The sequence below is a fragment of the Martes martes genome, assembly GCF_963455335.1.
Source record: "Martes martes genome assembly, chromosome: 10".
Classification (NCBI taxonomy): Eukaryota; Metazoa; Chordata; class Mammalia; order Carnivora; family Mustelidae; genus Martes; species Martes martes.
The window spans coordinates 33,503,763-33,519,716 of record NC_137898.1 but is presented as its reverse complement, the minus strand read 5'-3'; positions in this window follow the sequence as shown (position 1 = coordinate 33,519,716).

Genomic DNA, 15,954 nt, shown 5'->3' with positions numbered 1-15,954 from the left:
TGCCTATCACCTAATATCAAGTGATGTTGAATATAGGAAATATAAAACCATATTTGAACAAAAATGATTGACATGACCATGCAACAGAGTAATGAATGACCTTCAGTAACATTCAATCCTTCTTCTGGGGTGACCTACCCAATTTGCAGGAAACTTCTAAAAAGTCTCTCTCCATAGTCCTTTGCTTCTGCAAAGCCCAAACACTAATCTATTTCTCTAGAATGACGGCCCATATATCTAAGGTCTTGGGAGAAGCACAGCAGTAAAGGAAAGATTAATATCCTCATCCTGCTTTTCTTTTCTCCAAAATGAACATTGGGTTCAGCAGCAACAAACACCAGCCTCTGACTTCCCTTCTGAGATTTCCAAATCCACAGTCTCACAGTTCTCTCAAGCAGAAAATAACTTATTTTCCTCTCTGTGCTGTTATCTTTCTCTTTCCTTTTGGTTCCCAACTTCTTGAGTTCATATGCTGTATAATTGACCACAAAAGAGAGGGAGGAAGGGAACTGTGAGCAGCCAGAAGCTTTGGGGCTAAATTGAACTAGCGATTACAAGGGGATAGTTTCTGGGCAACAAAGTGAGTCTCATGGCCTTTGTAGAAGGAACTGTTACTTGCCAAGTGGTTTTCAATTATAATAGAGGGAGAAAACAGAGTTTATAATCAAAATATTTGGGGGAGGAATCATGAGGCAAAGATACTTCAGCTTTATCTTATTTCTTCCCCTATTTATGATAGCAGTAAAACAAGCAACCAGTCAACTTTCTGAGTATGTCAAGTGTACTGAACACTGCACTAGGTACATATTACTGTTAGAAGGTAAGACAGAGACATGATTACTTCCAGCACCACGATATGTGATAGATACACATCATATGCTTGTACACACATACACACACACACACACACACACACACACACACACCTTCTCAGTTATAAACATAAACAAACAGAAATAAATGGACATTATACTCACACTGTTATAAATTATATGATTGTTCCTGATTATTTTTTCTCCCTCTTCCTATGATAGAATGACATGCCCCTGTTTAATTGGCATCAGACTTAGCCATGTGACCAGGTTTAGCCAAAAAATTAGAACAGGAAGCAATGAAAGTCACTATTGCATGTTCTACCATCATTCTTTTCCCAGAGCCAAGAGCCTTAATAAGGACTGCTCTTCTGGTCTGTATCCCGGTGTGAAGAGACATAGAGCAGAGTCCCAACTTACATGTAATGTTAGTGGGAAATAGAATGTCTTTTGGGAAAGCACTAAATATTTGGGAATACTTTGGTATTGCAGCAAATTCTGATAAAAATTATTTATATGTATAATTTAATAGATCAAAATATCTTATGTTTTATTATTTTATTCCAGTTTCTTCCCTATTTCAAATATTTCTAAGATTCTCCATTTAGGCTGTAAATTCAAAACTCGTAAGGTGGAATTCAAAAGTCCATAGGAATTCCATAGGCTTTGAATCCTCTTCAGCTTCATCTCCTGCCTTCCATTCCACACAATACAGCCGTACTAATACATCTACAATTCATCCATTTCTCTAAGATGTGTAACTTTCATACTTGTCTTGTAATGTTCCCTCTTCTTGGAATTCTATCCATCCACCCTATCCTCTATTTTCACTTCATCTGCAAGGCTAGTTTCTACTTGTTTGCAAAACCCCTCTCCTTCCCCCTTCAGCCCCTCTCACCTACCCAAATAATTACTCTCTTTCTACTTCTTGTCACCAAGGCAATGTGTTAGACTTCACTGCAACTACTTTTTGATATTTCTGACACTGGGAGTTTCTTGAAAGCAAACTTTAGATCCCCAGCACCTAGTAGAGAGTTTGGCATATAATAGATAATTGATAAATATTTTGAAACTCTGAATGAGTTAATGGTCTTTATGTCTCTCCTTTAACACTGGAATGACCAACAGGAAGAGAAAAAAGTTATTGATTTGCATGTGTTGATTTTGTTCTAAAATTAAAATATTACATTTTCTTACTAGTGTGCCCATTCATAATAAAAGGAGCACTTGTAGCCAAAGACTAAAAATTGTATATATTAGATGGTACCATCACAATTGGAGATTATTCATCTAGTCTCTAATTTGGCTTTAATTTCTATAGTAATGGTGATAATTACCTGAGTATCTAGTGGACACTGTGTCAATCTTAGAAGTTTCTCATATTTATTTTTGCATATTTTCCAAATGTCATCATCCCAGCTGCATTAGTACATTCTTCACTTCATTTAGAAGGTCAACTAAAGGAATCAACCCTTCAAGCTTCTGTTTGACACTTCCTCCTATCTTCACGCAAGGAATAAATATTCCATACTTCTCAATCAATTGAGGCCAATTCTATTTCTGGCCAAACCATACCATTTTTGTTCTTCCATGTTAGAAATACTCAATAGGACTTAACAAGCAGAAAACCTGAATTCAAGAGATGGTTCATTACACATAGGTTGTATGAGAAGGCTGTCATTTATCCTTCTTTAGACTCAGCTTTCTCATCCTTCTGAAATGAGAATGGAAGAGAGGAGGGAAAAGAAATTTACTTTACATTATAGTAGTGAGAAACAAATTAGAGTAAATGCATTCTCTTGTAAATTTAGAAGGAAAAGAGAGGGCCAATATTCAGATGTAAAGTGAACTAAGAAAACTACCATAAAAACTTCTGAATCTTCCTTACTACCTAAAACTGAAATCTACAGAACAAGTTGTACAACCATATAGACCTGGGTTGGAATTCCAGCTCTACTGTTTTTGACTACGTGATCTTGGAAAAGATGTCTGACCCATCTGAACTTCAGTTTTCTCATGTATAAGAAGAGAATACATGGCTTTATCCTATAGAATTTTTATAAAAATCAAATATCTCCATATCTCAGTTTATGACAACTTCCTTCTTCTCATTGCTCCAACCAAAGATTTTGGAATCACCTTTGATTCCCTTTATTTCTCTTTTATTCCTCATCTTATAGCTAGAATGTCATCAAGTATTTTGAATGCAATCATTTTTCACAACCTTCACTAGACCATTTAATCCTCACAACAAACTTTATCCTCACAACAACCTTATGAGTTAATAATAGTGGTGAGCCTCTGCCTTCGGCTCAGGTCATGGTCCCAGGGTCATGGTCCCAGGGTCCTGGGATCGAGCCCTGCATCGGGCTCTCTGCTCAGCGAGGAGCCTGCTTCCTCCTCTCTCTCTGCCTGCCTCTCTGCCTACTTGTGATCTGTCTATCAAATAAATAAAAATCTTTAAAAAAAAATAATAATAATAGTGGTGATGTTTACGGTATTAATCAACTCTAAGTACCTAATAAGTGTGTATCAGGAGCTGTTCTAAAGAATTGGGATATCTCATTTAATCCTTATAATAACATCATAAAGTGGATATTAAAATCTGGTATTTGAACCCAGGTGATTTGGCTCCAGTATGTTTGACCTGAGTGACCTACTACCTTCCAAATAAAAATGAGTACTTGGAATCCTAGAGTGGTGGGGAGAACACTGAAGTTAAAACTTCATTTAAAGAGCACAACCTTTGAAATATGAAGATATGGGCTTGAATTCCAGCTTCACCAGTGTCTATGTTACCCTTTGTACTTTCTGAATCTCTGAGATTTAATTTCCTCATTCAGACTTGCCATTTTGGTTTCCATCTTGAATATTTGTTAAGTGCCACTCCAATATCCACTTCTCCTTATCCACTTCTCGCAGTGCCTCTAATTTCTTAGCTATGTGTATAGGGAAGGCATTAACCAGACTCTGATCCAGGCATGGGCCTATATCTATAGGGAAGGACCACCATTAAGGGATATGACCTTTAGTTGAGAATCACAACTATCAACTCTAAGCCTCACAGGTAGCAAGCTGAGGAAAAAATTCCCTAACTTCTCTTTTTGCTGTCCAAAAATTTCCTGCTGAACCCAAGTGGAGACCAATGGGCAACTGAGACTATGATTGTAGCCCATGAAGGGTGGCATCATGGTACAGACCAATATAGAAAAGGATGGGGAATGGGTCTAAAGAGGCAAATGAAAAAGACCTAACTCATTTTGATCATCAGTATAAAGTCTGAATCCCCAGAATGCCAAATCTCCACCACCAAAGGGAAAGGCAGCAAGAAAACCCAAGGGACACCTTAAAAATGAAAATCTACCATAGGACTTTGTAAGTAAACACATTTCCTTTCAACTTAATTAATAAAATGGAGGACAAGGAGTAGTTGTAAATGGATTTGTACCATAATGACAAAAAGTTCTTTCAGCATTAATACATTTTTATTTCTGAGCCTCAGCATTTCTCCTTAACAGTCTTCCCAACTTTACATTTCCCAGCTCACCTCAGTCAATCCCTATTTTTGTATATTGAAAGTTTTTCTCATCTCGACTAAATCATGGCTGGCCTGGCAGTTCTTGTTCACATAAAATTGGGGACTGAGAAAAGACTGAATTGATAATAATTCCTCTTTGAAGAAAGTATGTGGAGTTTTCCATAATTGGTTTTCTTGATAAAAATAAGTCTTCAAAAAAAAAAAATAAGTCTTCAATTTTTCCCCAGACTTCTACTGTATAGCACTGCCTGCATTTTCAATCAAGCTACCATGCAATACTTGCTTCGAACTTACCCTTCAAAGTGTTTTCTCTCTGGTACTACGATCACTTTTATTACAGTTTATCTTATCAATAATTAAAGTGTTTCAAGCTTTTCATCCATCCAACCCTATGAATTATGTGGGTTTGGTTTTGTTTTTGTTTTGTTTTGTTTTGCTTTGTTTTGTTTTGTTTTGGCAAGGTGATCAAGTTAGATTTGCCTTTGCTTGAGTTTCCGTAGAACAGAAAAGATATTTCTTTTTCTATATATATTACTTGCCAGTAAATCAGAAGCAAGGATTGTTCCAAATTTACTCTAGGAGTCTTCTCTTTTGTCCAACCCATACCTGTGCAGATACAGTCTATGTGAGACAGAGAAGGAGTCTTCAGGGAAAATCTCTGCACAAGCCTTCCAAGTATCTCTGTGACAGAATTCTTTAAGTCTCAGAAGCTATAATTTTTAAGATTTGATTCTTCATTTAAAAGGATAAATTGAAATGCACTACGTAGGGTAACAACTTAGAGTCTCCTAAGGAAATGAAAAAAGACGGAAAGAAGGTTGCCATTTGGGAGTTAAACTATATAATGAGAACAAAAAAAATGCATCAAAGCAGAGTTATGCAGTTATCTTAGAGAGGCAAAACTGGACATCAAGAATAAAAGTATAATATCAATAATAATGATAATACTAGCAATAAATTAGAAAAATTTTAAATCAGTGTATACTATGTGTCCAACACTATGCTAGGCACTTGCCAGAGTTATTTTATTTAATTCTAATGAATCCTTCTGAGGAAAATGTTATTATGGTTCTCTTTTGCTGATGAGAAAACTGAAGCTTGGGGCCATTAAATAAGTTGCTTGTTCAAGGTTAATATAGGTAGTAAATGAAAGTTGGGACTTGAACTTTTAGATGTACTGCAATCTGTGTATCCAATCAAAGAGGAAGCACAAACAATGGAAATTCAGGCAGGCATGGACTGGTAAACCTGTACAAAGTAGCATACCCCTGAAAAAAGTTTGCATTCTTTCTGGAAGGCACCTTCCTATTGTAGGAATAGACATGGCAGCCTGCCTTGGGTTGAAGTTATTAAGTGCTGCAATCATAGAGCTTACTCCCTCTCCTCTAATTCCAGGCTTACCAGTGAGAGCCTTCATAACCTGGTTTCTCCTGGAGAAATTGGGTGTTGAATCCATTGATATTTTAGTTATATGCTGTATACATTTTTTTAAAGATTTTGTTTATTTATTTTGAAAGAGAGAGAGAGGCGTGCATGGGGGCAGGGGGTGCAGAGGAAGAGGGAGAAAGAATCTGGAGCAGACTCTGTGATGAGCACAGAGCCCAAAGGAGGGCTCAGTCTCACAACCCTGAGATGATGATCCAAGTTGTAATCAAGAGTCTGACAAGTAACTGACTGAGGCACCGAGGCACCCCTTGCTGCATTTGTTTGTGAATTGTTATTGAGAAGTGATTTTATACAACTTTGGAAATGGGACACTAACAAGTTTGAATTTGAGGACCTATGAAGTGTTATCAGTTGTTTTTATCTTCCTGAATCAGAAACTAACTTCTGCTTCCTCTTTATTGAGGAAACATTTCTTCTTCTCACTCTAAGCATGCATTTTGAATGGAAGTTTCCAGATTTTTGCAGATCTAATCACTCTAGCCACAGTCAACATCTGTCCCACAATGGACCTATCACAGTATCCAGCTGAATTGTGAGTCCAGAGATGTGTACCTACTACATGAGTCATAAGAAGCCATGGTCTCCATCTTGCTGAAAAAATTTTTGGTAATAAGCAAAACAACACAGAGAGAAAAGCAGAGATGAAAGAATGAGTTGACCAAGTTCTCATAGATGGCAGTTGTTTCTTGCCCTAACTGCTCTGATAGTTCCTCAGTTAAATAAGCTTTCTAATTACCCTCTTTTTAGGCCAAAGCAAATTCACCTCTGGTTTCAGAGTATTGACTGATCCAGCAATCCCACTTCTGGGTATTTATCAGAAGAAAACAAAAATCATTAACTCAAAAAGATACATCCATCTCTAGGCTCACTGCAACATTATTTACAATAGCCAAGACATGGAAACAAGTGAAGTATCCATCCGTGGATGAATGGATAAAGATGTGGCACCTGTGTGTGTACACACATGCACACACACACACATGTGCGTGCACACACTGAAGTAGTATTCACCAATAAAAAAGAATTAAACCTTGCCATTTGCAGCTACATGGGTGGAACTCGAGGCATGCTGAATGAATTAAGTCAGACAGAGAACGTTAAATATCATATAATCTCACTTATATGTGGAATTTAAGAAACAAACAAAAACCCATCATTCTCACAGGTTAAGAGAACAGATTGATATTTGCAAAAGTCAGGGGTGCAGAATGGAGAGGTGGGTGCAGGGGATGGGAAAAATGGATGAAATGGGTAAAAAGGTACAAACTTCCAGTTATAAAGTAAATAAGTCATGGGGATGTAAGGTACAGAATGGTAACTATAGTGAATAATACTATATTGCAATTTGAAAGTTGCTAAGAGAAAGATCTTAGAAGTTCTCATCTTGGGGCACCTACATGGTGCAGTCAGTTGTGTCCAGCTCTTGGTTTTGGCTCAGGTCCGAGATCTTAGGGTCATGATACTGAGCCCTGAGCTGGGCTCCTTCCTCAGCATGGAGTCTGCTTCAGATTCTCTCTCCCTCTGCCTCTGCCCCTCCCACTCACACTTGCTATCTCTCTCTCAAATAACTAAATATTATAAAAAGAAAATCCTCATCTCAAGGGGAAAAAAAAACTATGTATGGGGATGGATGTTAACTAGCCTTATTGTGATCACTTTACAATATATGCAAATACCAAATCATTATGTTGTATGTCTGAAACTAATACAATGTTGTATGTCAATCATATTATTACTACTTATACTAATATAATCCAAAGACCAAACATGGACTAGTATAACCAGGGCCACCACATTCAAGTGTGCATTCTGTGCACTGCACAAAGGCCCCCAACCAAGGTGAGGAACAGAGGCCAAAATTCAGCCATGCAACCTATAAGGCAGTACCTACCTAGAGGTAGTGACTTTTTAAACATTTTTCACAAATCACCCTAATAACAAGGCCAATGTTGGCCCTGAGTGAAGTCAACAAAGTAAATGTCAACTTCTAAGTCCTCTTGGGAGCCAAATATACCTAGATCTTATTTGATTTCTTCTACCTTAATCATCTATCCCCATTTGTGTGTAACTGAGAGATGTCAACATTTCTCACACATCAGGAACCTTCTACACACATACACACGAGTCTACTTCAATCTCAATAAATCCCAAATGCTGCTCTTTTGTTCCTATGTGAGAAAAATTAGCCAGCTTTTTTTCTCAACAACCACAGAAGAGTATATTCTAGCATGATGAAATTTCTTACCGATACAGAATGCTTAACACGCATTACAGATTCAGCTGACAATTCCTGGGTTAGATATGATTTTCTTATAAGTTTTAGGAAATAATGTGTGTATGTGAACATCCAGACCAAACTTCCCATTGCAAGCCCCACGATCCATGCAAATGCTCAGCCACTTGGATATGACATTAAATGTTTGCAAGTCCACAAGCTATACTTATCCTGTTTCCTGAGCATCTTAAAAGAGTTCTGTTGTTGTCACTGTGGTGAGTAAGCTAGCTATGTCATAACAGCCTATAACCACCAGACACCAGTCTTAAACTCATCACAACTATCTTTCATATTCCTCTTGATTATTATTAGGGAACATAAAAAGATGAAAACTGGGCTTCTGGATTTTCCATTTACCCAGTGAGTCACTTTATCTCTAAATCATACAGCAAATTGTAGGAAGGATGAGGGTTTAAACTTTCACTGCCTTAACAAGCAACCAAATGGGGAAATAGGCCAGGCTTCTCCATGCCAGTCAAATCTCTAGCCAAACACTGTCCCTGGAGCTCCGGAAAATATAACTGATGACACCCATTTACATTTCCATCCATTTGGATTAATCACTAATGCTTTTTTCTTTTAGTTAAGAGACAGTATAACATAATGGCTGAAAGTACATGTTTTCTAGTCAGTACATGACCTTAAAAAGGTTATTGAAATTTTCTGGGCCTCAGTTTCTTCATTGGTAAAATAATGATATATGTAGTGCCTATGCTCTAGAGCTATAGTATGATAATTCATATAAAGTATTAAGAACCATTCCTAATATGTCAAAGACTCAATAAGTATTTCTTATTAGTTTGTACATATTTCATAAGTATTTGCTAGGTTTTTTTTTTTCATATGCTGGATATTGTATGAAGAAAAGAAGAAGGAAGGTATAAAAACGAGTAAGATAGTCCTGCTGTCAAAAAGACATATTATGTACTTGTGAGGAAATACATAGACAATTAAATTCCAATAAAAAGCAAAATGGATTAGGCTTAACTACAATTAAAAAAATCACATGCTAAATGCTACAGCTATTTCAGGTGACTGATTCTAGCTAAGACTTTGAAAAAGTCTTCTCATTGGGACTTCTCCACCTAGGTACATGATAAATAGTAGGAGAGTTAGTTAAATGAGATCTAAAGTGGAATACTAGGGGGAATGAAAACTTCCATAGAAATTCATGATTAAGTCCTTTCTTACAGAACCTGGCCCCATTGTAGCTGCTCAATTAATCTTTGCTAACGAAATAAAATAAATACTCTATGTTTTTCCATCTCTTACTGTGGGTGAGTTTTTGACACCTGAGCCCACTCACTCTGCACTTGGATGTTCATCAATCTGAACTTTCACAGTGAACCTACTACTATAAGAAGAATCCAAAGAAACCAACTCTTATGATTGTGTTAGCAGCCTCGAGACTTCATTCTCTTATGCAACAGTTAAATTTCTATTCCAAAACAAGAACAAAAACCTCTGGGGTAATAAGATATTAAAAAATAAGAAAATGGAATAACTCCAGAAATTCATACTAATGTGGCTTTATCCTCTGGCTTCCTTGCATTTGTCTTGATAACCATGATGCTGACAAAAAGTTTTTATAGTACCAGCGGTGATTCATTGGAAGGGAACATACATTTAGTCTAACGTCTTCCCATCCCATTCTGTAATTGTGCAGATGAGTAAAACAAACAAGCAAACAAACAAACAAAAAAGAGTAAAATAGATGAGTAAAAAGTACAAGTTATGTACCCAAGGCCACACAGCTCCAGAACTCAGGAGGAGCAGAAACAGCTTTTAAACAAGCTCTCTGGCCTTGAAGGCCAGGCCTTTACCACACAGTGCTGAATTTCTCACACATCATTTCTTTCATTTTTTTATTACACACTGGAATTTTCTTCTGCCTCTGAGAATTGCTGATTTAACTGACTCAGAGATGTTTTGAAAATGTCTTTGATGGGTCTTTCACTCAACATGAGAACTTCCCATTTAGAAGGAGGGCAGAAGAGCTGGATCCAAGGGCCAGCTGGAATACAGCAGGCATCATCCCTTGTTCAGATCCTGCAGAAGGAAACATTTCTTGCCTCCTGTGTGTGGCAAGTGGAGGGAAAAGAACACTGGACACATGAAGAGCCTCATTAATAAAAGGTTTCTCAGAACAGCAGGAGAGAGGAATTGGAATCAAGATTGTAAATGTTGCTCCTTTGCCTGTATTTAAAAAAAAAAAAAAAGGGTATTTCTAGCCCTAAATGGTCTTCAGCTGAGTATATAAACATATAGTGAAAGCTATTCAAAAATTTAGAATTGCATTCACTGATTAGATGGCAACATTCCGTTTCTTAACTCAAAAATCTCCTGAATCTAGAGTCAATTAACCTAGTTCAATCCCATTACAATTTAATAAACATTTTAATTGTCATCTATATTTCTACTTTAATGCTTGTAAATTATGTTTAATTAAGAAAAAAAAGGTTAATCAGGTTCTTTTGCTCTCCAGCCCTCTCAAACTAAGATCTATTTATAACCAAAGAAGGCCTTGAGAAATGATCAAGTTCAGCCTGCAGTCTCCTACGAAATGAATATCTAAGGCACACAAGATGGGGAAACCTACAGTATTTTCACCCAGATTTCCAGGATTAAAGACCCTTCAGTTGGCTATCTTGGGTTATTATCACTCTGATAGAATGGACCTCCATTTGAAATCATACTTTTTTTTTTTTAAGATTGTTACAGTTTATTCTAGTTTTCATTCATAAGGAAACAAGCAACTGCCAGATGTCCAGTTGGCCTCTAGGCTTCCTTCCAACTCTCAGATTTTATGTCCCTATTAAACTCAGCGTCTCCCATATAAACTTGAAAATAGTAATTAAGTCTGCCCTCAGCTTCTCTAAGCTAAACCACCACTTTTCTTTACAATGCATTCATTACTTAGACTATGCCCTATGCCAGGCATTGTGAATGACTCTAGGGACACAGAGTTGAAAGAGTCTCTAACTTCTAGCTGTTCTTGGTCTAGCAAGGGTCACAAACAACCAAATGTGAAGAGATCTGGAATAGAGACAAGCATGGAGTATCATGGAAAGACCAGAGGCAAAGAATAGAACTCACTGCGCAGTTTCACTTCCAGGTAGACAGTGGGTGATTAAAATGTCCAAATGTGGCAATCAAAAGGCTTGAGAGCAGAATGAATTTGGATGTGAGGAATGGTTTGGGGGAAAATCATTCCCACCTAAGATTCTAAGACAGGTAGGTACAGCATGAAAAAGGAAGCAGTTAGGGATAGACAGAGTCCAATGGAATAAGCAAGAAGTAGACGGCCTTCACAATGATGGGTAAAAAGACCCAAACTCAGACATATGCAGAAGTTGGGCCCGGGTACTTACAAAGTAGAGTACATGAAGATAAATCATGCTTCGGGCTTGAACTCAAGGCAAGATCAAAGGTAACGTGGCTCAGTACGTCAGAGTAAACAGATCTCACACATGCTAGTTTAATAGAGGAATTTTAGTAGCACAGCTTAATTATAAAGATCAAGGGCAACCTGAAGGTCAAATAAGAGATATGAGACAACTCCAAGATTAACAACACCAGAGGTCCATAATGATACCTGGGGATGGAAATATAAAGAATGTATCTAGGAGTTAATGTTACCAGAACCCAGGACATTGGGCCAACAAGAGGCCCTTACAGAAAGTTCTGGAAACATTAAGTGCCTGGCAGAGACGCCATGGGGAAACAGAGGAGTGAGGGAAGTGAGGGAAGGAACATCTGGCTTCTTCCTTCTTCTGGCTCTCCAATTTCTTGTCAAGGGTTCCACTAGCTGAACCCATCATGAAGCCAGCTGGCAAAAACTTATTAGAAATAACAATACTTAGCCCTCTGAGATTCAAACATATCAGGGGACAGGAGAGTACGAAACATGAGAGCAAACAGGCAAGTGACTGGCAAAGTGGATGAGAAATCAGAGAAGTTGAAACCACATTCCAAAGACATGGTTTGAACATCGCACCAAGAAGAAAACATTCAGAAACTAAAAGTGGCACAAGTGGTTCAAGATTCCTTCTTTAAAAAGACAAGCAAGACAGTAAATAAATTGGGAAATTATTATTGGAATTCCAGTCTGCCTAACTCCAAAACCTGTGTTCATGACACTAAATCATTGTATACACTATAGAATGAACTATAGCTCATTCAGTGAACTATAATGAATAATCTCAAATTCATATACTGAGAGGGAGCAGAGTTAGTGGCTAAACACACAGATGCTGAAACGGCCAGATGCTGGTTCAAATCTCAGCTCGGCTACTTAATGACTGTGTTATCTTGGAAGATGATTTGGTTTCCTGGTCCTACAAATTACCACAAGTATAGTGGCTTAAGTCAACAAAAATTTGTTCTTTTATAGTTTCTGAAAGCCAGCAATCAGAAAGGAGTTTCAAAGGGCTAAAAATAAAGCGATGGCATGGCTGGTTTCTTCTGAGAGCTCTAGGGAAGATTCTGTTTTCTTATTTTTGAATAAGTCATATACTGAGGTTCTAGGTGAATATGAATTTTTGAGGGACACTATCCAGCCCAGTATAAGACTTACTACATATTTATTTGCATGACTAAATGAATTAGTTCTGATCTTGAACTAACAAGGTATTGTTATGGGCAGTATAGAAAAATTCAAGGCAAGAAAACAGAACGGCTGTGACGTAAGTGTGTATGGTTGACGAGAGAAATTTCTCCATATTTAACCTTGATTGGTGGCAGTCAGTAATGAAATCAAGGATTTTTTCTCCCTTGTCTCTCCAAACATAAAGACAAACAAGTCTGAGAGGCTAAGCTGGGATTAGAAAGGAAATTGTCAGCTTGTACATAGGTCATTTGTACATAAACTAGACACTCAGGTCATGAAAATAGCATTAATTGGGGACATATTAGTTTGATTTAAGCAAAAAATCAAAAGTATGTATGAACTCTCGTAGCCTACAGCAATTAAATGAGGATGCTGGTGTCAAACAACCATTTAGTTCATTTTGGTGAGAGCAACATTATTCTATTGACTTGAATCCTCTGTCTGCAAAGTTAGAGAGCTCCTTAACAATATAGACATCTCGATACAGACTAAATATACATCCTACATATACACATATATAGTGACTGGTAATTAGTCATTGCATCATTCATCTCATGAGCCAAAGTGCGATAGACACCACATATTAATAAAACACCAAAAAGTGCAGAACAGCTGAAAATGGTCTTAATCAAAGACTGAGAGCAGAGTGGGGCTGATTGCCTTATCCACTAGTTACCTATTACTTCTTTCTCTGTATGTGTTTGGCCTCCATGGAAGACATAGTTAATATTCTGTGTCCTAGTAAAAATTATAATCAAGGTAATTCCCCACCTGGGAAATATCCATTTACTTTGCTTATGCTCTATATAAAATTTTACCTCAAGAGGATTAAAGACATTTCTAGACAAAACAACTATTAATGGTTTTAATATTTACTGATTATCAGTATCCAAGTAGGTGTCTCACTTTCTATTCTTGCTTTGTCTTGTAATTTTTCCCACACACACAAATATCCTTCTTATATGCAAATCAGTAACCCAACCTCACCCGTCTTCCCCTTTGCCACAGCATCTGGTGTATTCCAGTAGCCAAAAATGTCTGCTTCAAAGAAGGGAGTTAAATGTCTCTAATGCATGTAATTGCTCAACATAATCTTCATTTATCAGAGATAGAGAGAAGTCTCTTCCTGACATGATTAAGTCATTAGCTTATACTGGACCTTAATTTCTCATATTAGCATCATCACAAAAGTTCAAAGTACATAAAGGGATTGGGCTTGACCTAAAATAAAATTCAGCTGGAGGTTAAAGAGGAGCAAGAATTTTATCTTCTCTTCTGCATTGCTTCTGTGGCTAAGGCTCAGTTGCTGAAGGCAGAGAGAGCTTTCAGAAGCAGCAGGTAGATTGTTCTGAGGTTTGGGAACTAGTTCTAAACACATACTCCTTCTCTGATTGAATATTACAGTAAGATAGCATCCTCGAAGGCAATGTCAGCATGTAATGCACATTTGACCATTTCAGCTTAGCGATCCCTGATCTTTTGCCAGTGAAGCTGGACCAGTGTGGGACAGAGGAAGGAAAGTCCCCAGACTTCAACGGGGGGAGAGAGAGATGAGCACAGTATTCCTTCAGATAACATGGGTTTATAATGTATCAGCACATCCCCTTAATGAAAGAATATTTGAATAAAAAGGGTTTCTTTGTCTTAAGAAGTAAATCATATCTGTAATAAAAAGTTTGCAAAAAGTAAAAATAGCCCCTTACCTATGTTTTCTTCGGTTTCGCATCCTTAACAACTATCACACCCTTAGTAACATGCACATTACTAACATCAGGACAAAAGTGCCCATAAGAATGTCTCAAAAGGTACTACCAGAAGAATTTGTGTCTGTACTAAAAATGTAAAGGAATTTCTCTTTGTGCTTCCAGCACTGTTCAGAGTGTTTGTTTTTAGGAACACCTTGGTGGCTCAGTCTGTTAAGCATCTGCTTACAGCTCAGGTCATGATCCCAGGGTCCTGGGATTGAGCCCCATGTCAGGCTCTCTGCTTGGTGGGGAGCCTGCTTCTCCCTCTCCCTCTGCCGCTCCCCCTGTTGTATGCTTGCACACTCTCTGTCAAATAAATTTTTAAAAATCTTTAGTAGAAAAAAAAGATTATTTGTTTTCAGATCACTTCCTTTGGAAAAATGTTTATCTATTTAACAAATTGTGCCAATTCTTAACTTCTCTCCAACTTTTGTCTCTGCTAAAATCTTAGGCTCTGATTCTTTCATCCTCCAGGACAAATGTGTCCAGTCTCCCCTTATTTAGCTATTATCAAAGATCCTTTCCTTCTCTGAAAACAAAATGTTTAAATAGCTTTTCCTTACACAATGCAGAACCATGGGCTGGGGACTTTCATCGACTCCATGGAATCCTTCATCATTATCCCCCTTAATATGCCAAAAATTACTTGTGTAAATAGGGGTAATATGATTGAAAGGAGTGGGAGGTACGGGCTTCCAGTTGCGGAATAAATAAGTCATGGAGCTCAGAGGTACTGTATAGGGAATCCAGTAAGTATTGTAATACTTTTATATAGGGACAGATGGTAGCTATACTTGTGAGCACAGCATAAGGAATAGACTCGTCCAATCACTATGTTGTACACCTGAAACTAATGTAACATTGTGTGCCAACTCTACTTCAATTTAAAAAAATAATAAATGCCTCCTTTTCTTAGTTATTCTCTCCTTATTCTCTATGATCTTCACTCACCACTAGCAGAAATTATCTTTATATATCTCTTTCCTGGACTGGTGTGATATCCCTCACTGTACATGTTCACAAGTAGGACATGGACCCTTGTACATCTTGGACATAGCAGTGCAGCCAGTTTTCAAAAAGTGGTTGGCATAAAATAGAAATGCAATAAATTAATGCACATAAAGTAACAGATCTTTGGTAAATCTTGATATTTACCTAACAAAAAAAATTTACTCAAAAAACAATCATAGCCATGATTACTTATCCTTTAGTACCCTTTTGTTAATGCTTCGAGGGAGGCTAAATCTCCTGGTGTTCTTTTTTACACGGTTAAGAATACCTATCACCACAACCAAGAAGTTTCCAATGTAAAGCTTCTTTCTTGTTAGAGCCTGAATTCAGTTATCCAGAATACTTGAGAAAAATCCCAAATTCCTCTTTCTATACTCCCCACTTACCTTATCCTTAATCATACATTATAACTGTATCCCCACACACCAAAAAAACCTAGGTATTCTACAACTGCCCATAACCAATGTACCAACTAAATTTAGTAGTCCTGAGTAGTTAGCATGAAATTAAATTAAATT